Source organism: Chinchilla lanigera, unplaced genomic scaffold (genome assembly GCF_000276665.1).
Source record: "Chinchilla lanigera isolate Chin_1 unplaced genomic scaffold, ChiLan1.0 scaffold00054, whole genome shotgun sequence".
In the NCBI taxonomy this organism is placed as follows: Eukaryota; Metazoa; Chordata; class Mammalia; order Rodentia; family Chinchillidae; genus Chinchilla; species Chinchilla lanigera.
In genome coordinates this window covers 637,327-658,190 of record NW_004955455.1, presented here as the reverse complement: position 1 = coordinate 658,190, position 20,864 = coordinate 637,327, and the positions used below count along the sequence as shown (strand labels likewise).

General features: G+C 44.5%; 1 protein-coding gene across 3 annotated transcripts in view; it reads right to left on the bottom strand.

The window, feature by feature from the left end:
* Myo18b (myosin XVIIIB) overlaps positions 1–20,864 on the bottom strand; it is a 258,854-nt gene that overhangs the window by 37,971 nt on the left and 200,019 nt on the right. The gene's annotated exons all lie outside the window — the stretch shown is intronic.

Sequence of the window (20,864 nt, the reverse complement as noted above, 5' to 3'; positions counted from 1 at the left end):
TTTCCACTTACAACCCATTTTTCCTACCTCCACCCTTTAATGCCATGACTGTCGAGGAAGGGTGATTCTATGTGCCCCCCAGGGACACTGGCAATGTCTAAAGACAGTTTGGGTTGTCACAATTTGGAGGAGCCTACTGGCATCTAGTAGGTGGCCGGGGATGCTACCCAGTATCCTACAATACATGAGACAGCACCCACCACAAGGAGGCACCTGACCCATTGTCCACAGTGCTGAACCTGAAACCCTGGGCTAACCCCAGAATCCTAACTTTTGGAAATTAATCCTGTTGGGGGGAATACATCAAAACACAAAGCAAAGCCGGGCACCCCAGGATGCCTGGAGGCTGCTCCTGATGACATGGACAGCTGAACGCTGCCTCGCCACGCAGCTATTGCGGATGGCTAGTGGAATCACAGCATGCACTTTGATGCTGTCAGGCAGACACTGACACTGGAAATGAGGGCTGAAAATGTGGATGGCTTCTGTGCAATAATGTGAAGCTTACAAGAGAGGAAGATCACCCCCATATCTACACCATTAACACACACACATGCATAACACCTGGGGAGTTAAGAATAGCTATGATTGGGTGGAGTGAGGTTACGGGTAGGGTTTTCCTTTTAATGTTTCCAAATTATGTGAAGCATATTTTGGAATGTTACTGAAAGAAACATACACATAACTAAGGATGAGACAGTGGTCAAGGGAATGGGATCTAGTATCAGATCTAGGTGCAATTCCTAGCTCCCCACTGAATTTACTAGCTATGACAGCTCCCAGGCCCAGAAAGGGATCTTTTGTATTTTTCTTTAGGTGAGGAAAATGAGGCCAGCCTGGTTGCTCAGATAAGTAGGAACTAAAGCTGGGATTTGAACGCTTATCTTCCTGGTTCTCAGTGTGGTGATCTTTCTGGGGCTATGTGTGCACTCTCTGAAGTAGTCGGCAAGGACCATAGGTGCTCCCCACTACAGGAACATGCTCGGTCTTCCTTGGTGGATCAGCTTGTCTATTCTCGTTACTGTAAGTCTATGCCTTTCAAGTGATTCTGAATCTTTTCCAGTTTTGAAGGGCGAGAGAGAAAGACAACAGGCACAGGCTGAGCAAGCCCAAGGACTGAGCCACACTGGTGAGGAGGGTGACGTGGAGGGACGTGTGAGAAGGGGTTGGCGGTGCAGAGTAGCTGATTGAAGAAGCCAGATGTGAAGTCCCCTTTCCAGCACTGACAAGGTGAGAGACGATCTGAGGCAGGGGCCCAGGCTGCAGAGGAAATACAGGACACACAGGGATAGCAAGCGGGGTATGCACCCTGTAACACCAGTGTGTCAGCTCACACGTACAGCTAGGAAAACCAATGGCGAAATGTGAAATTCCAGTTTATGGAGCTCAGCTCCCTCCTAGTGTCCAGCACAAAGGTGTCACTGGAACCGCCACATCCCTCCAGGAAACACGGCCGTGTGTCTTTGGAAGACACAGCAGAGAGATGTGGATTCTGCCTTAAGTCCTATCAGACGCTGACACATCTGGGCCACAGGAAGCATGTGCTCAGTACAATGAATGCCAGAAACACTGGCTAAATGATTGTCCATTTTAGAGACAAGGACACTGAGGACCAGAGTAGCAAAATGACTCATCCAGGGCCGCGTAGCTGGGAAGTCACAGAGCTGAGACAAACTTTCAGGTCTTGGAGTTTTCCGAGGAGCTCTTTAGGTCACGTGTGCAGAGACACAGGCAAAGGACACAGGTGTCCCCTCCATGTTCTGCTTGGGTAATCTTGGCCCACATCAGGGTCACACAGAAGCACAGAGGTCCAAGTCTCAACCCTCGGGGAGCCTCTGGTGAGTGGAAGAGAGGAACAGAAACAGGTGCTCTACCCCAGGGGTGGATGGCGTGGGCTGGGAGCTAAGCAGGGCAGGCAGAGGAAGTGAATCAAACCCATAATCTCATGACAATGAAAGAAGGCTCTGGAGCTGGGCTGCCTGAGATCAAATCCCAACTCGGCTACTCAATGGCTGTGTGACTTTGAGTAAGTTACTCAGCCTCTCTGACCCTTCTTTATCTCATCGATAAAATGAAGGTATTAGTCATCCTTCCTTTAAAGGACTGCTGTAAGGAGTAAATGAGCCTGGCAGCATCCAAAATCTCAACCAACAGTGGCACTGCTATCCTTTAATTCCCAGGAGAAGACGGAGAACCTCCTAAAGGGCTGTATTATGCCCCACATCACTGAGGAGGCTTGCCAAAGTCACACAGTAAATAAGGAGTCGGGGATGCAGGGCGCTGGCTCCAAAGCCTTTTCACAGCAACAGAAAACAAGGGCAGCACAGAGGAGGAGTTGGCTGGACAGAGGGCGAATCGCTGAGAACAAGGGCGCCATCGAGAGACGAGGACCCGCTGCTTCCTCCCACCCTCCACATCCCATCAACAGTCTGCCGGGGACGGGCAGCAGCCTCAGCGGGACACCCCAAAGACAGGGCCTTGGGAGCGCAGCATCTGTGTCATCAGCAATCAGCACATTTTTCCTGTTTCAACTTGAGAGCCAAAATGGAGCCTGCTGATTACAGAGACCAAGCCATAGGGGTTACAGTGCCCGAAGCTGCCTCCCTGGGCCAAAGGCCCCTCGAGAGACTCTGTGAAAGACAGGGAGGGGGACACAGGAAAGAGGCCTGCAGGAGGCACCCCTCCCAGGCCTGGGAGTTGGGCTTTTTTCTATCCCCATGGAACAGGAAGGGGCAGGGAACATAGATCACACCTGAGTAATAAAGCTCAGGTTTGGCTCAGGGCCGTTCTTTGCAAACAGGCCTGTGCTTTGAGGCCAGGTGTGAGTTAGTTCTCCTCTGCTGCTAGCTTTCTATGGAGACTTGGGCATGGAGGTGGTTAGGGGGTGAAGAGAAACTAGGATATAGTGATTTAGGAAATAGATGTATTATAGCAGAAACCCATGAAGAAATATATCATATGTACAGGCTATGTATAAAAGTACAAGGTAGTGATATATATACACTGTAACAGACACACAAAATATATGGATGCTGGTACAGGGGCACCTCCATTCCAAACTTAATTTGTTCCACAATTCTGGAAAAGATTGGCCATGTTTGTGTTTATGGGGGAAAGATGGCCATGGTCATGTCTGTCACCCGACGCAGAGTTCGCAAACAAAAACAGAATTTTGCCAAATATTCCTGTTTGTGAATCAGATTGTTCACAAACAAAAGCGTTTGTGGGCCAAGGTACCACAGTATAGATTATCTATTCATCTACTAGTCATTCATTCATGGAACATTTATTCAGTACTTACTAAGTTCCAGCCCTGACCTAAGCTCAGGCAATACAAAGCTCTCATCTCCGTGGAGCCGACGTTTCTGCAGTGATCTATTCTACCTATATCTGTTTGGGGATGGGATGAATGGTGTCATTGCATGGCTACTAGTGGTGAATGAAAGACAGGGGTGCTTTGTATACTCAACAATGCATAAATAAAATATATCATACACACAGATAAAAGCAATAGCCTATAGTGAGTAGATAAAATGTATATTGCCAGCCTGCCCAGCATCCCTTGAGAGAATCATGAGCCCTGTTAAACTTCCAGGCTGCTCCCCCAGAAGCTCACGTACAGAGTTTGCCATGTGGGAAGCAGCTCATACCATAATTAATGGTTGCAATTAAGATCATCTCCTCTCGTGATGTTCAATTAGAAGCTGATATTTAAAACTGTTGTTCGCTGTTTGTTTTTTCTGCTTAGAGCATTTCAATCTTCAGAGGACCTTTTTCCTGCCTGCGAATGCACAAGATGCTCATGCATCAGTTCTCTTCCTCTAGAGGCTGCCTTGCTAGGCTCCCAATATGAATTTCACCTGCACCACACAGTTCACCCTAGCGACCAGACGTCTCAAAACACCCACACGACTCGGTGAAAATTCATCTTATTTTCTTCTGATTCATAAAGACAGACAGAGACCTTGTGTTATGTGCATCAAGATACATATGCAAAAATTCCCACTGTCTGACACATAGCTGATTTAATAAATTTCAAGTATATATTTAGGAGGTCTGTATAATCGGTAATCAGCACACCCTTCCTGTTTCAACTCACAGATCAAATGGATTTGAATTTCATATAGGCAAGAGTATATCAAAACACCCCCAACACTTAATACATGCTTAATAAATATTGAACATACACAATACTGTGAAATTAATAAATAAATACATTCATTTATGTTTCTTACATAGATAAGTACTCTGCCAAATGGCTCATATATCTTATATCACTTAATATTTACAAGAAGCCTTAGAATCAAGCACTGCAAAACAGAAAGTAACAGACTATTACAGCAAAGTAGTGATGGTGGTTATTATCTCTATTCTATGTGATGAACTTAATGGTGGTTATTATCTCTATTCTATGTGATGAACTATCAAACGGTTTTTGTTTGTCTCTTTTTACATTTCTCCAGATTTTCTGCAAAGAATGTAGATTGATTTTTTTACCAGAAAGGTAAAATTAGAGAGCACTTTGTTCCCCTTGTACACTACAATGCATCATCCCTTTATCTACCTGCTCAAGGCTGAAGGTAGTCTTGGAGGCTTCAATATCCCCATTTTACAGATGGGCAGGCTGAGACTCAGAGAGGCTAAATCATTAGCCTCTGCCAAGGACACACAATTAAGAAATGATCTGGAGCTAATCTCAAGGCTCCTGAATCCAGTCCACAGCTCTTTCTCTCTTTTCCTCTTATGCTTCTGCTTCATCCAAGGATGTATGTGTCTGGAGGTGAGGGAGTTTCTCCTTAAAGAAAGGTTATGAAAACTGCCTTTGCTTTCAAGGGTCACTGGCTGAGAGAAGTGTGGCTGCAGGGAAAACTGAACATCCTGTGAAGTTTTTAAAGTATGTGTCAGATTCTCTCATGTAAGAATGGAAAACAGCCAAACTGCCAGCAGAAAGGACGACTGGGGAGCATGTGGTCAACACTATATAAGGCCCTTTCTACATAATCATCCTGTGAATTCATTGTTTTATGCTATTTTTATGATGTGATAATAGACTCACAGAGACTCATCAAAGATCCCATTTTAGTTCGTTTTCTGTTGCTATAATGGAACACCTGAGACTGGATAATTTATACAGAAAAGAGGTTTATTTTGGCTCGTATTTCTAGAGGTCCAAGAGCATGGCACCAGTGTCTGCTTGGCTTCTGGTGAGGGCCATATGCTCCTCCATGTATGGCAGAAAAAAATAGTAAAATAGAAGGGAAAGCAGGCATATTCAGAAGAGAGATAGATGTGCAAGACAACAAGGGAAGGGGCCAGGCTTCCCTTACGGCAACCTGTGCTCGAGGTAACCAACCCGGTCCCTTGAGTATGATCTGACTCCTCCAAAACAAATCAACCCCTCACAAAGATCTAATCATTTCCTAAAGGTCTTACCACCTTTCAGCGCCATTTGTCTTGAGCCTCAACACAAGTTGTAGTAGTGACAAACCATAGCAGATTCAAATCGTGGCAGATCCCAAAGAACCCAGCTGCAAAGTGGCAGAAAGAGTCAAGCTGAGGCCTTCACATTTCTGAATTATCATCCAATACCTAACAATTTGTTGTGGTTTAGCTATGGAAAGTTCCCCCAAAGGTTCTTGTGTTGATTTATATGGTCCTTTTTATGATTTATACCTAAAATGTCCCCCAAAACCTCATGCACTCATGTTGGGGGGAGCTTTTGGGAGGTGACTGGATTATCGGTATGTGATGCTCATCAGTGGATTAGTCCATTGATGAGTTTACAGCTAAAATCATGAGATGCTGGGAGGAGCTGGGTCACTTGGGGAACGGCCAGCAGAGGTGTGAAGCTCTCCCTTCTCCTTTGAGCTCTCTCTCTCTGCTTCTCACTGTCAATCCATAAGCAGTTTCTCCTCTCCATGCTTCTCTGCCTTGGAACTGGCCAACTATGGACGGAAACCTCTTCAAACTGTGAGCCAAAATAAACTTCTCCTTACAGTTGTGGCGTTGGATATTGTGCGGCAGCAGTGAGAAAGTAGCGAAGACAGTACTCCATGCAGCCGTGTTCAGAGGTGGGGCTTTGGGATGGTGATTGAACCACGAGGGCTCTGATCTCATCAATGGATTTAGCCATTGATGGATTCATAATCTGATGGCATTATCACAGGAGGAGGGGTGCTGTAAACTATAGGAAGTAAGCCTAGTACATCACTGGGGTGTGTCCTTGCACATCACTGGGTGTGTGTATCTTCTCCCTAACCTATTTCCCTCCTCACTCCTTTCTGCTATCTGGTGGCCACAATGTGAGAAGCTTTTTTCTGCCACACTCATCTGCCATGATGTTTCTGCCTTGCAACAGGCCTAAAAGCAATGGATCCAACTAACCATAGACTGAAGCCTCTGTAACCATAAGCCACATAAAACTTCCCTCCTTTAAACTGTTTTTCTCTAGTATTTTGTCGCAGTAATGACACACAATTCTTTCTTGCCCCTTCTTCCCCTGTGGTGGGAAAGTCTATTCAGTCACTGCACAGACCCAAGAAATCAGGGGCCAGAGTTTATTCTCTGACCCACCACAATGAGTCTTAATGTGCCAGGGTTGTCCAGAACTCCCAACTCTGCCACGTCCTAAATGATCTTAATCCTCCTGGAGTTACTTTCTAAATCCTCAAAGAACTTCTACAGATGGCCACCAACTTCACGATGGTTCAACTTATGATATTTTGACTTTATGATGGTGTAAAGCCAATATACAGTCAGTAGAAACCATATTTTGAATTTGAATCTTTTCCCAGAGTAGCAACGTGCAATATGATCCTCTTTTGCAATGCTGAGCCATAGCTCCCACTCAGCCCTAAAGTCATTAAGAGGCAACAACCAGCACTCTACCATGTGCTTCCCCAGTGCTATTGAGCCAGGATGTTAGGTAGGGTGGGTGTTTGAAATGCATTCTTGGTTTAAGATATTTCTAACTTATGACGGGTATATTGGGATATATCCCCATTGTAAGTTAAAGGGTATCTGTATTAGCAGATACCCTTTGGGGAATTTACTTCTCCTAAAAATTTTATGAGTGCTCTATGGGACTGAGAAGCTGAAATTAATCACACATAGAGACCCTGAACTTGGTGGGTGGGAAGGGGCAGAGATAGAGAGTGCTCCCAACATGGTACACCGTTCACAACAGCACTGGCTTCAGAACAGGTAGACTCTGGAGCAACTATGAGGTTGGAGAAATAGTTTCTTTCACACTTTCATATTCTCATCAATTGAAATAACAGTATTATCCCCTAACAAAAGGCTGTTACAAGAAACAAATGAAGTAATATAAAATTACATACACCTGGCATCCCTAACTCAGTGGCACATATTTGGCACACAGCAAATGCTACCATTTCCTGCTAAGTAAAGACCACAAAACATGAAGCCTACAGTGAGGGCAACCTCATTTTTAAGAAAGTAAAGTCTAGAATCAGTTAGTGTTTGTTGAAGCCGAAAGGATTTTACGCAATGTCTAGAAGGAGACTGCCCCAGTTAACAAACTAACCATTCAACCCCAAGAATTTAAGGAACTTGTCACCTAGGCTATGGCAAAGTCGAGACATCAAGAAAGATTAGTAACAGCAGGAAAGCATTGCCAACTTTGGGCTAGAAAGAAAAGCCAAAAAAATGGATTCAACAATGGAAGGTGAATCTCAACAATGTCACCCATAGAAGATGGTTTTGCCTTTAATTCCAATGGGACTTGGAATAAATGAGATATAGCTGCCTCCAGGAATGCCCAAGGCAACACCAGGGAAGGAGAACTACCCCAGCTCCCCTCTTCCTATTCTTCAGCTGTCCATCACCACCTCTCATTGGCTGAACCTACCAGGAAGCAAGCAAACCAGCAAACATTTCTTGCAGTGATACAGCAGGGCAGAGAAGGGGTGAGGATGAATCTGAGAGTGAAAAAGCAACCAACAGGATGTGCCCAGCTTCACTGCTTAAGATGTATGATGATATTTTCAGTCTGTACATGTTAATCACACCTTTTACTTATAAAACTTGCTTACTTTTTATATGTGCATTTTTGAGGAGAAAGTTGTAAGGCATCCAGAATTATGACTTCCAATACTATACAATCGAGTGTTGGATTACAAATCCCCACTTTGTATTAGTTATTTATTGGTGCATAAAAATTACTTCAACATCTAGTGTTTTGAAATATCAACTATTTATCATCTCATGGTTTTTGTGGGCTGGGAATTCAGAATGGGCTTAGCTGCATGGTGGTTCTGGCTGGAGATCACTGATAGGTTGAATAAAAGCTTTCCAGAGATAATCCTGCCCTAACCTAGGAACATGCAAATGAGAAACCTCACATGACAAAAGCTGTCTGGCAGATGTGATTAAGGGTCTTGGAGAAAATATCCTGGATTGTCTATGCAGGGGACCTAGATGTAATCAGAGGCAAGGGGGTCCCTCAGGGAGAAAACAGCAATGTAGTAACGGAAGCAGGGAGTGGAGTCATACAGAAGGAGCTGAAGGGCCAGCTTGTCCTTGGGGAAGAGATTGTCCCTGGGGGCCTCAGAATCTTACATCTTAATTTTAAACCTCTTAACTAATTTTGGACTTCTGACCTCTATAAATACAAAAGAATACAGTTGTGCTGTTTACAGGTATCATGTTGTTATTTGCTGCAGCAGCAATAGGAAACCTGCTATCCTAGAGGGTCTTTTCCTAGGAAGCTCACTGAGGGGCTGTAGGCAGAGGGCTCAGTTCTCTACCTCAAGAGATCCCTGCTGAGCTGTCTGAGCATTCCCATGACGTGCGGCTAGTGTTCCCCAGAGCCAGGGATCTAAGAGGGGGCAGAAGCTATAAGTCTTTAGCTAAATGTCTAGCCTCAGAAGGCACCCACCATCACCACTATCAGAATATAAGCGATAGGTCCCACAGACTAACTCAGAATGTAAGAACCTAGGTGGAAATGCCTGGGAACCTGTCGGAGACTGGCTATCGCAAGAACATCCAAACATTCTTCACAGTCAGGTCCCATTTCAATGGACTCCCCTACCCGTAAAGGAAAAACCCTGCAGCTTACCCTGAACGTCTTCTCATTTCTAGGAACACATCTGTTTTGGGGTTGAATTCTGGGCCCAGAAAAGATAAGTAGAAATTCTTATAACTCAAAATCAGCTGTTTGGGAGGCAAGCTTCAGCGGGAAAAAGGTAATAAAGTTAAAATGAAGTCATGTGGATGGGCAGTAATCCAACCTGACCGGTGTCCTTAGAAAGGGAAACACTGACACAGAAATGGGCAGAGGGAAAACCACCTAGAGGAACGCAGAATAAGTCACGTGGAGGCTGAGGATTAGAGTGAGGTAGCTGCAAGCCAAGAAACATCAGTGACTGCCTGCAAACCATCAGAGGCTGGCAGGCAGGCATGGAAAAGTCTCTTCCATACAGCTTTTAAGGGGAGCATGGCCCTGACAATCCCTTGATTTTTTTGACTTTTGGCCCCCAAGCCATGAGACATACATTTTTATTTTAGGTCATTCAGCTTCTGGCACTTTGTTATGCAGCCCTAGCAACCCAATACACATTGCTTTTCTTTCTCTTTGAAAAACCACTTCTTTGCTTTGTTTGCTTTGTTGGTTTCTTTGCATAGGGTTCGCTACAGGGAATTGAGAAAATAAAGTAGCAACGAAAAAACCAATAAAAATCACTGTAAGTCTGTTACTTTGGGACAACTATTCTTAATGAAATATGTATAAATATGTCACTGTATTCTCATCCTGTGTTCATTTCCGCATGTGTGTATAAAAATATCTATGACACACTCAGGTAAAATGATTTCCTATTAAAGGAAGAATGGAGCTGACTATGCAGACAAACAGGGAATGTTAGAGCCACCCCACCACCCCAAGTCCCTCTTCCTCATTATCTTGAAGCATAAGAAAGAGCTTGGGGTTTCAGGCACCTGCTGGCAATCTTTCCTTTCTCTTCTATTTCAAGCTGATTGTTTCAAAATGCCCCCAGCTGTTGCCTGAAGACTGTTACAGCTCTCTTGAAAGTTAACAATTAGGCAACTTGAGTTGTTTAAAACCTAGGTGATAAAAATCTTACCTAGAGAAAGTCAAAAGACTCTGATATTGCCATGGGCAAGGCTATGGGCACACACAAGGCTCTCCTGCAGTTCTGCAGACCAAAGGCCCAACTGAGACTCACAGCAGGAAACCACCTGGCCAAGTGGTGGCCGAGAAAGGATCAGAAACCAGGTATTTCTACCCAGGGCCAGGGTAGGAAAGAGCACTTCTGCCTCCCTTTTCACTCCCTTTGGTGGGCGTTTCTCCCCACACACAGGTTCTACCTTTTTAACCTACTGTGGTACCAAAGACCAATGCTCCAGTGATGAAAAGAGGTCTTGGCATTTGACTCTTAGGGTCTCAAGTCTCCCTGGTAGATGAGAAGGAGTGCAAGGCAGAGATTCTCTGGAACCCCAACAGGAAGGGGATGTGGCTGGCAGTCTGAGACACAGGGATGGAGATAGGGAGAGAAGGAGGAGCTGGCTTTTAGGGGCCAGCACATAGCTCTGCCTGGGGTGTTGCAATCACAAGGTTTGCAAATTAAACAAGCCAACCCATCTCCACTTTAATGTCCTTCATAGCTCTAACTCCAGAATTCTTGCCTTTCCCAGCCCTAAAAATTCCCTCCAGCCTGTGACTTCTGCACAGCATCTTCAGATAGAGAAGTGGGAGGGTCAGAGCTGGAATTAAACCTTCCCAAAGGTGACACACAGCAGAGACTTCACAAAAGCCCCAACCTCCCTCAGACATCCTGACCTGGGGTGAACTCCAAAGCCGCTAGATTCCGACTTCCCACAATCACCCACCCAATCGCTTCCTGATTAAAGAAAAAAGACATTTTATTTTTCTCTCAGACATGAATATGACATATCTACACCACCCAATTCTCCTGACAGGGGGATAATTATATCAATATAATTAAGTCTCAAATGCAAAAATTATCTGTACAGCATACACTGACACGACACTTCCCGCATCAGAGGGCCATTGTTCCAGCCAGTAATTATCAAGTCACCTCTGACATGTCTTACTTCAATTTAAATGGAAATGTGCCTATTTCTTCACAGCCCACTGGCCCATGTGATTGCAGAAATAGGGAAAATGGATTCTGAAAGTTCTCCATGGCCACTGGGTTTTCATCCAAGGAAGGTGAACATGAGAATAGCTTGTCCCTTCTCTGGCCTAGGTACTCTCTCTCATCAGTATACTCCCCTCAAAATCTCTCACCCTTTCCTTTCTCTCTCTGTTTCATCATAAATGTAGTTTTCCTCATCACCTCCTAAAGTTGTCGTAGTCTTAATGTGGCTGGTGCCCCTCACTTCGATCCAGACTGCTTTCCACTCCACATTGCACAAACCATCCAGGAAGCAAATTCTTTCATCCTGACACTCCCCAGCTTAAAGGCCTTCGGTGGATCCCCATCTGAACACTGCATACAAAGCCCTCCCCCATCATCTCCCTCCAAGGCTCATACCCCACATACCAGTAATTCCCACAGTCTCCCAAGCAGACCACATTCTTCACATCTCTGTGCCTTTGGAGCTACCATTTCTCCTTTTGGAGTGTTCTTTCCTGCTGGGTCCCTTATCTTGAAAGTGAACTCCTACTTCTCCTTCAAGACCCACTCCATAGTTACCGCCTCTGGCTTCCTTGGGTACCCCCTTTCACCTCTGTGGCCCAAGCATTAACACCAGCTACAAAGATAAGCACATACTCTATCAGCCTGGGTAGTAATTATTTTTCAGCTTTAATTGCCTATTATACTGAGCTCCTTATAAGTAGGATTGTGCTCAGTCATACATCCCAAATGCCTAGAGAAGTACCATGAACTTAGAAGTCACTACCATAAATATTTCAGCTGTAAATCCTTCCAGCTCTAAATTCATGCTTGGGCAGGTATGCACAGGTCTTACAACTATGGGCTTTCAGTTCACACACATATGGACTTGCAACCCAGCTCCAACATGTACAGTGTGTCCTTAGGCCCCCACAACCCTCAATTTTCTCATCTGCAACATGCGAATAGAGACTGCATGTCTATGCTGAGGGACTAGCTGAGGTCTCCAGAGGAAAGTGCTTGAAATACTGCACAGAATCCAGCAAGTGCTCAGTACCTATCAGCTCACTTTGCTGCCTCAGAACTACAGGTGACACCTTGTGAATGTAGTTAAGTTTGAGGGTCTCCTCTGTTCTGATGCCTTTTCCCTATACCCCATTTCCCCTGTGTGCCTTTACTCTGTGAATCTCTACTAACACCAGATGCTTACATCTGGTGCATTCGGCTCTGTACCCCACGGCCACATTCTTTTAATGCCCCAGCATGGTGCCCAGCACTCTTCCTGTCCTCTCTCCTGTCCACCAAAATATGCCCATGTCATGTCCCCTTCCCTCACTTTTGCAATACAAGTTACATGCCTATGTGCAATATTTAAGTAAAACCAGTATTGGCAAATGCTACACCCCAGGCCCCACCAGGCCTTAACCCTCTTAGCATCTACACACAGATGTTTCTTGACTTACAGTGCAGATATGTCCCAATAAACCCACTGTTATTTGAAAAACAAATCCTAAATTGAAAATGCATTGAATCTCCCTGACCTACAAACATCCTAACTTAGCAACATAACAGAATGCAGAGTGTCAGTTATTTCCAGCATGATTTCAGGGGCTGACTGGGGGCTGTTCACTGCCACTGCCCAGCATGTGGAGAAAGGATCATACTGCATAGGGTGACCCTGGGAGAAGATCCAAATTCAAAGGATAGTTTTTATTGAGTGCATAGAGATTTCACACCATCATGAAGTTGAAAACTCCAAGCTGAACCACCTTAGGTCAGGGACTACCTATTTAAATCAATCCCAGGAGAGATGTAACTGGGGACTGCAGACCCAGCCTACAGGTACAAGAGTTGGAAGGCTGCCCGTTGAATGAAGCTATTCAAGTTGAGGGGTGACTGAAATACTCAAGATCTTGAAGCCAACACGCATTTGTCTGACTCCCTAAACCCCATGAACACATCCTAGAGTCCACCCCCTCCATTCTACAGTGCCTTCCTCTACCTTCAGTACAGAGTGATACAAGGGTTAAGTTGGCTTCCACTGTCAAGTTGTCTGCAAGGGTCAAGGTGCTTTATAAACTATAAGAGCTGCATGCACTGAAGATCATCACAGCAGTGCTCTGCACAAAGGCAATTCAGCCAACAATGGACCACAAATAGGAGAGTGAAGCTGTAAATTCTAATGCAGCTGAAAAACTCCTTTCAGTGAGTGATGTCATGGCCAACATAATGTGGCAGCACAATATAAAGCTCATGTGTTTGAGGTGGTGCTGGTATAAACAAAATTACCACTCATTGTATAAAAGTACAGCACATAATTATGAGCAGTGTATATTAACCAAATGATGATAAACAACTGCATTGAGGCTACACTCTTAGTCATTATTTTAGAGTGTGTTCCTTGTACTTATCAAAAACTGATGATGATGACTGTAAAATAGTCTGCCATGCTACCCCAGTAGTAGCCTCCTATATTTCCTATTTACTGTGACTCTTGGTCCCATCAAAGGCCACAAAGAGTGACTGACTTATATCTTGTAGGTTTGGGTGAGGTTTACACGAGAAAGAAGTCACCTGACAATGCATCTCAGGATGTATCTCTGTTGTTAGGGGACACAGGACTGTATTTATCACATGGCTTCTTCCCTCTTTCTATAGCACTGGAAGCCCCAGCAGACATTCCTTACAAGTCAAAGAAACATCCCTTATAAGCTCAGGACGTGGGGAGAAGAACTCCCTCAGGCAAACCAGCCCTCATGGATTGTCTTGTATTGTGACACCCATTCTCCCCAAGAATTGATCAGGGAGGATGTGGGACAGAGCTAGTGGCACTGGTGATCGATGCCAGAACCTGGCTTCCCCAGGGTGGGACCAGAATCAATGCTACCTCACTGAGAAATGGGGTGAGGCAGGGGCCACTGTCAGAGAAAGAAGAGTATGGCGTGGACAGCAAAAGACTCCAATAAACAGCATGAGACCTGGCATGATAATGATTGAATCCAAGACAATTATTTCTGGACTTGATGGATTTCTACCTGCTGAGCTAGAGAATGCTTCAGAGTCACAAACATTAGAGCCCCATCTCAAGCTTGTGGGAAGCCCCACCTGCACGTCGCAGAATGGACTGTAAGGAGAGGTTCACTTTCCTTTGTGCGCTCTTTTGGGTGGGATGGGTTCAAACGCCCACCAATTCCTCTAATTCAAGGGCACTGGGGAGGCTTATTTTCTGGAACAAGCACCACCAAGCTGGAAAGCCAGGTTTCTCCATCTTGCTATTATGGGCACTGGGAGCTCTTTCATTATGGGCATTAGTTCTGCCATGGGCCCTTCAGAGTGTCTGGCAGCACCGCAGCCTCTGACCACCAGCAGCCCCTCCCTCTAACTGTGCCAACCAATAATGTCTCCAGATATTGTCACATGTTTAAGGAGTCAAAAAATCACTCCCAGTTGAGAGCCTAGCTTCAACCAGACTCCATTTTAGAAAAGTCAGACATTCTGGAGTCAGATAAGAATTCAAATCCTGGACGTGAAAACCACCCTCTCCCATGACTCAGGGAGTCTAGACTAAGGGCAAAGTATGATACAGTACCAGCTACTCCAAATAAGGAGCCCTGGGCCAACTGCATCTCCTGGCTGATGTTAGAAATGGAGGCTCTCATACCCTGCCCTACATGTGCCACGTCAGAATTTCCCTCTTCACGCATCCCCAGGTGACATGTGTGCAGGTGGCACCAGAGGAATGCCAGCACTGTGGCTCAGAGCAGGGCTTTGGAGTCAGACACTAACTGTATATGTACCCTGATGCCAATCTTCCCTAGCTGTCTGGCCTTAGGCAAGCATCTCAGCTCCTTGAAGTCTCTCTCCTGAACTGTATGAAATAGAAATAAAAATATTACCTCGATCATAAGGTAGAAAATGCAGATTTAATTAGATGCTGTATGGAAAGCACTCTGCACAGTGCCTGTCTCACAGCAGACATGCAATCAGGGTTGGTCCCAGACTGCTCCCCACCCTCCTCTCAGACGCCTCTCAGACCGGGACATTAGGCAGCTGGGCTCACCACGGTGGAACATAAAGACGCTTGAAGCCACCTCCACACACTTTTGTGATCTTCCCTTTGATGGAGTCTGAAATTATAACAGCCACTTGGCCACTCATGGTCCATTTATCCATTTATTGACTCAGCAGGAAAGAAAAACAACTGCTAAGCGGTGTGCTCTCTCTTCCTGACACAGCTCCAGGTTATGGCCTGGCTGCGCGTGCCTCTTGCAAGAACAGCCTCATCAAATTCGCCTCGGTGCCGGAGCCCCCGCTCTTGCAGCTCCATCAATCCTGCCCTCCCAGGCACTCAGGAGCATCTCCCATGTCTGATTGAGGGCTTTTGCGGATGGCACTGAGCAGCACTCTGGAAGCCTGGCGTTGACTCTGAGGGCCTCCAGTTATTTTTTTTCTTCAGCTCTAGGATACAGTTCTGTGACTTTCTCTCAGTGCCAGGGACCACTTCAGACACAGGCTCCAAAGGCTACTTTTTCTCTTCACTCCCTCTCTGGGGACTACAGATATCCTGCAAGGGATAGTGGCCTGAACCAAGCAAAACTGTCCTTAAACTGACTCCATATTTGAATGGGCTCCTTTGGAACTACTAAAGGTACATCAGTGCATGTCCTGTTTAAATCTTAGGGCTCAATGGGACCCTTTCAGTTTTATGATCCAAAACAGGCCACCAAACAATAGTAGATCAAATTTGGCCTGCCACCTGTTTTTGTAAATAAAGTTTTATTGGAACCCAACTTTTCATTTATGCATCATCCCTGACTGTTTTCATACTCTATGGCACACTTCAGAAGTTGAGCCAGAGACTCTAGGATCTGCAAAAAGGTAAATATTCATTATCTGGCTTGGCAGAAAAAATTTACTGGCCCTGTTCTAAAATTCTGTGGTCTTAGGAACTTATTAATGTAAGAATATACAGATTTCAATATTGCCTACTTGTATTAAGTTGAACCATATGGAATCAGCTGTGTCCAACCATATTTGACCTATAAGAATATCAAATGCATAGGGTTCAGCTTAAGAGTTTACTATATTGTGTACTAATAATTCACAATTTTCTCCTTCCCAAGATGCCCTGGATTGAAGAGTCTAAGGTCTTATATATCAAAGTTCTAAATGCTGTCATTCCAAATGCTCACACGATGTGGGTCTGGACGCTGATTATCCATACAGTGTTGGAGATGTAATTGCATCAGAAGGAGGAAAGACATGAAAATTAATAAGCAGACACAGAAGAGTTTAGCTAGTAAAGTAACTGTGAAAAAGATGCAGACTGATAACACTTGTAAGAGAAGTGGATAAAACACAGAGAGAGAGGACTATATTTGTGTCCTTGTCATCCCAAGAATAAGGCAAAATTGAGATGTGATCCAGAGACAATGAGAGACAAACGAGGCCAGTTGTTCATGTGTTGCTCTTGATTTCTCCAAATCTCATCATAATCTGATGATAAGAATAGCCAGGTCTGAGGAAAAAGGGAAGTAGACATGGACCTTGACCCTAGGGAGAGGCCTTCGAGGGAACTGCAAATAATGTGGGAACAGAGAATCGCAACTGAGACTACTCAATAGGCTATGGCGGGCTCCAGACATGCCTGCTGTCCAATATTCAGCCATGTGAGGCTATGAGCACTTCATAAATGGTTAGTGCAACCGAGGGACTGAATTCTAAATTCTATTTCATTTTATTCAACTTCAATTTTTTTCTTTTTTTCTTTTTTTTTTTTTTTTTGGTTTTTCTTCGGGTTTCGGGAATCTAACTCACGACCTTGCACTTGCCAGGCAGGCGCTGTGCCGCTGAGCTAAATCCCCAGCCCCTATTCAACTTAAATTTAAATAGCCCTATGGGCCTGTAGCTACCTCCCCCCAATAATACCATCCAAGGGTATTTGCTTACATTATAGAGAGATGGAAAATAATCTGAGGAAACCATTTCCTTCCACCTGTTCTGTCTGCTGCAATCATCACGCCACAGGTGACAGCTGGAGCGACTCCAAGCTAAAAGCCACTGGGTCCTACGTCTCCACACCCAGTGTTTCTAAGCTTCTAAGATTCTGAATGGTGTTACTGTTTTACGTTCTAAAGACCCAAAGGGTAGAGGTGCCTAAGAAACTCTCTCAATGGATACTGACAGCCACCACCACCACCTGGTTTTTAAAAGTGAACTCTCAGTTTTGCACATCAAATGTGTCTCAGAGTCACACAACAGGCAGCAAGTATTTGAACGCCTACTGGGCATATAGTCCCCTTCTGGATCACACCCTGGAAGCATCCAGAAGTGACACCTAAGAATGGGAAGTAGTGCAGTTGAGGAAAATCACAGAGCAGCAAAACAGTGAAATCAGTAATTCAGAGGCAGGAATAGCAACTAAGGTACATAGCAAACTGTGTGGTGAGGATCTGGGCAGGAGGAAGTCCTGGCTCTTACCTTTCACAGCCTAAGTCTCCTCTCCACTAATAGTCACCATAAAATGTCTACATCGGGTCCCTTCTGAGCATGAAAATTACCTGAGGATCTTGTTATAGCAATATTTGCCACTCAAAAGTCTAGGAAAGAGCCTGAAAATTCTCCAGCCAAGAATGCTGGTCTATGTATATACTTGGAAAAGCAAAGTTCTAAGCCACAGGGAATTTGGAAGAATTCAGTGACAGAAAACATAAAATATACTTAGACCTAGCGTAAATAATAAACCATTGTATAAATAATCATTAACAGCAGCAATAAGTAAATATAAGCTATATGTGACCCAATTTAAAATCAGTCTCCAGCTGACATCTATAACGGAAACGAAAGAGTCACAAATCAAGATTCTGCTTATACTTTTCATATCAAGAACAATCATTTTCCCTTGCCCCTGTTAAGTGAGCCTTAATTATTAGGTATCACCAGACAAAAGTCTGAATTGTCCCTAGAATGCTGTGTGGAAGTCACACCAGCTAATGTGAAAGCCTAATTATTACATTTGATACACTGCGTCCTTGACGTGCATGCACAAAGTTTTGAAGGTTGGCCCAACTACAAACTACAACATAACAAGGGAAGTGCATAAGAATAGCCTTCATGTGCACACTTGGGGTTTTCCAACTGGGTCTGTGCCTTTGTGATGAAGATGGAATACACTTAGCCAAGGAAGCCATCTTGGCATGAGAGGGCACTGGCACAAACTAAAAGCAGCAGGACCCTCCTTGCAAATTCAGAGCTGCTTGACTTTCAAATGAGCTACACAAAGATGTGCACCACTGAACTGTAACGATGGCAGGGCCAGCAGGAAAGCAGACAGCCTTCTTTGTTCGGTTTTACTCCCTTGTTTTTCATCAGGGTGAGGGCATGGGTATTTGAGTCAGTTATACTTTATCAAACATTCAATATGTACAAGACTCTTACCTTATGAGCCATTTTAGAGATGAGATACCTGAGACTCAGAGAGGATGGGTGACCAGCTCAAGACACAGTTTGAAAGAGCTAGAGCCAGGATTTAGATCTAGCTCTGTAGCCCAGGAGTAGGCAAATGACAGTTTATGGGCCAAACCCAGTCCACCATCTTTTGTTTTAAATAAAGTTTTATTGGAATATAATCACACTATTCATTTGTGTATTGTCCATGTTGCTTCTGTGCTACAGTGGCAGAACTGAACAGTTGTGGCAGGGATGGTATGGCCCACAAAATCCAAGACTGTCTGATCCTTTATAGAAAATATTTGTTAATCCTTGGCATACAGCGTCCTGTGGATACCCAGACGCAACTCCAACAGGCCCTGAGGAAGAAGTAAATACCACCTTATTTTCTTTCCTTTGTTTGCTGAAAAGTGACATCAGTCTTTTTTTCTGCTCACCCACCAAGCAATTAACTCAGAGAAGCAGGAGCCTGAGGGATTCCCCCTGAGTGTTTGTTTATAAGCCTCTCTCTAGCAAGATGCTCTGTCTCTAACTTGGTGCCAAACTTTAATAACAGCACCGAGCAGGACCATGTCATCTCCCAGGAAACCCAGCTCTGCCACCCAGCTGGGTGGATGTCAGCTGCGGACAGCTGCAAATTGCCAGAACAAGGACAGATGTAGCTCGTTTTTGCCTTTCTTTTTCCGTTTGAAAACTTTGTGAGGGGGAAGATGAGAATGCTGTTAGGGAAATGAATGTGTTGATTCTAATTATCTAAGCAGGCGGCAGAGGTGACATGTGGCAGGATGGGCTCCGAGTCATTTACCTGGAATGCAGCCAAGGCAAGGCTGGGGAAGGGCAGAATTCCAATGGAGCTGATGCCCAGGACACTGAGCATAAAGAGCAGGCATTTAGGAACCACAGGTCACAGGGCTGGAGGCACAGCATTTGGGATGTAATTCCCAAAATTATAAAACTGGAAATGATCTACCACTGAAGCACTGGCCTAGGCTTATACCTGCTCCGAAGCTCAGAGCTTATCTACTCTTAAAGGGGCTCAAGGGTGCTCTCTGATTTGGGTCTCACTTTTGTGGTGATGATGGTGATGATGGTGGTGATGGTGGTGATGGTCATCGTGAGTGGGCAGAGATGATGGTGATATGATGATGAAGATGACAGTGATGATGATGATCTTGGTGGTGGTGGTGATGATGACGGTCATGGTCATGGTAGTGAGTGTGACAGTTTTCATGATGAGGTAGGCAATGGTAGTGAGGAGGAGCAGGAGGAGGATAATGATTGTGATGCTGCTGCTGCTAATAGTGGGTTTGCTTTGTGTCAGACACTGAGGTGAACATTTAAATACACTGTCTCATTAAATCGTTCCTGGGGTGCTCTGGAGGAGCTGCAATGACTCTGCCCGCTTTATAAGACAAGAGACAGCCACAAAAGCAAAAGCCTGACCACAGTCACACAGTAAGGCACCAGTAGAACTGAAATGTGTGTCTAAGCCTTCTGACTTCCACTCCTGCACTCTATCAAGCTCTTCTCTCCACCGGTGATTTTAAGCCTACTGTGTATTAAGTAATGTTCTAAGAGAAAGGTAAGAAGGTTATTTTCAATAAAATGATGAATTGTAACTATTTTAGACTTTGTGGGCCAAATGGCCTCTGTCACAAACACATCTGTCACTGCAGCATGAAAGTAGCCATATGCAGCTTGCAAATGGTTGTAACTATGTTCTAATAAAACTTTATTTACAAACAAACAGAAGGTCAGACAGATCTGACCATGCATTTAGTAAGCTGTTTTACAGTGCTGCCTCAGGGGTTAGGGTTGGAGAGCAGGTGGGACTCACGGGGGAGCCATGCTTCTAACTACTATAGATCAGCACCAGCTATGGATAAAAGAAATGTGAAGAAAAGTTATGTGTATCACTATAACCACCAACAGATGCAAACTCACAGACAGAAAGCAATGGTGAGTTCTGCGGTTATACTGCACAGCAAGATGGCTACAGTTAGTGTATTTCAAAATAAATAAAAGAGAATTTTAAGTGTCCTCACCACAAACAAATAATAAGTTTTAGAAGACACGAATATGCTAATTAGCCTGATTTGATCATTCCATTTCCGGTACTGAAACATCCCACTGTTCCCTATAAACATATACAATTATTATTTGTCAGTTTAAAAGAAAAGAATGAACGAATGTTTAGCTATTTCCAAAAAGAACAAACAAAACATTGTAATTGCTGGATAATTTGTAATCTCTCTCAAGGGAGAGAGGCAAGAGAATGTCTCTGCCATTTGG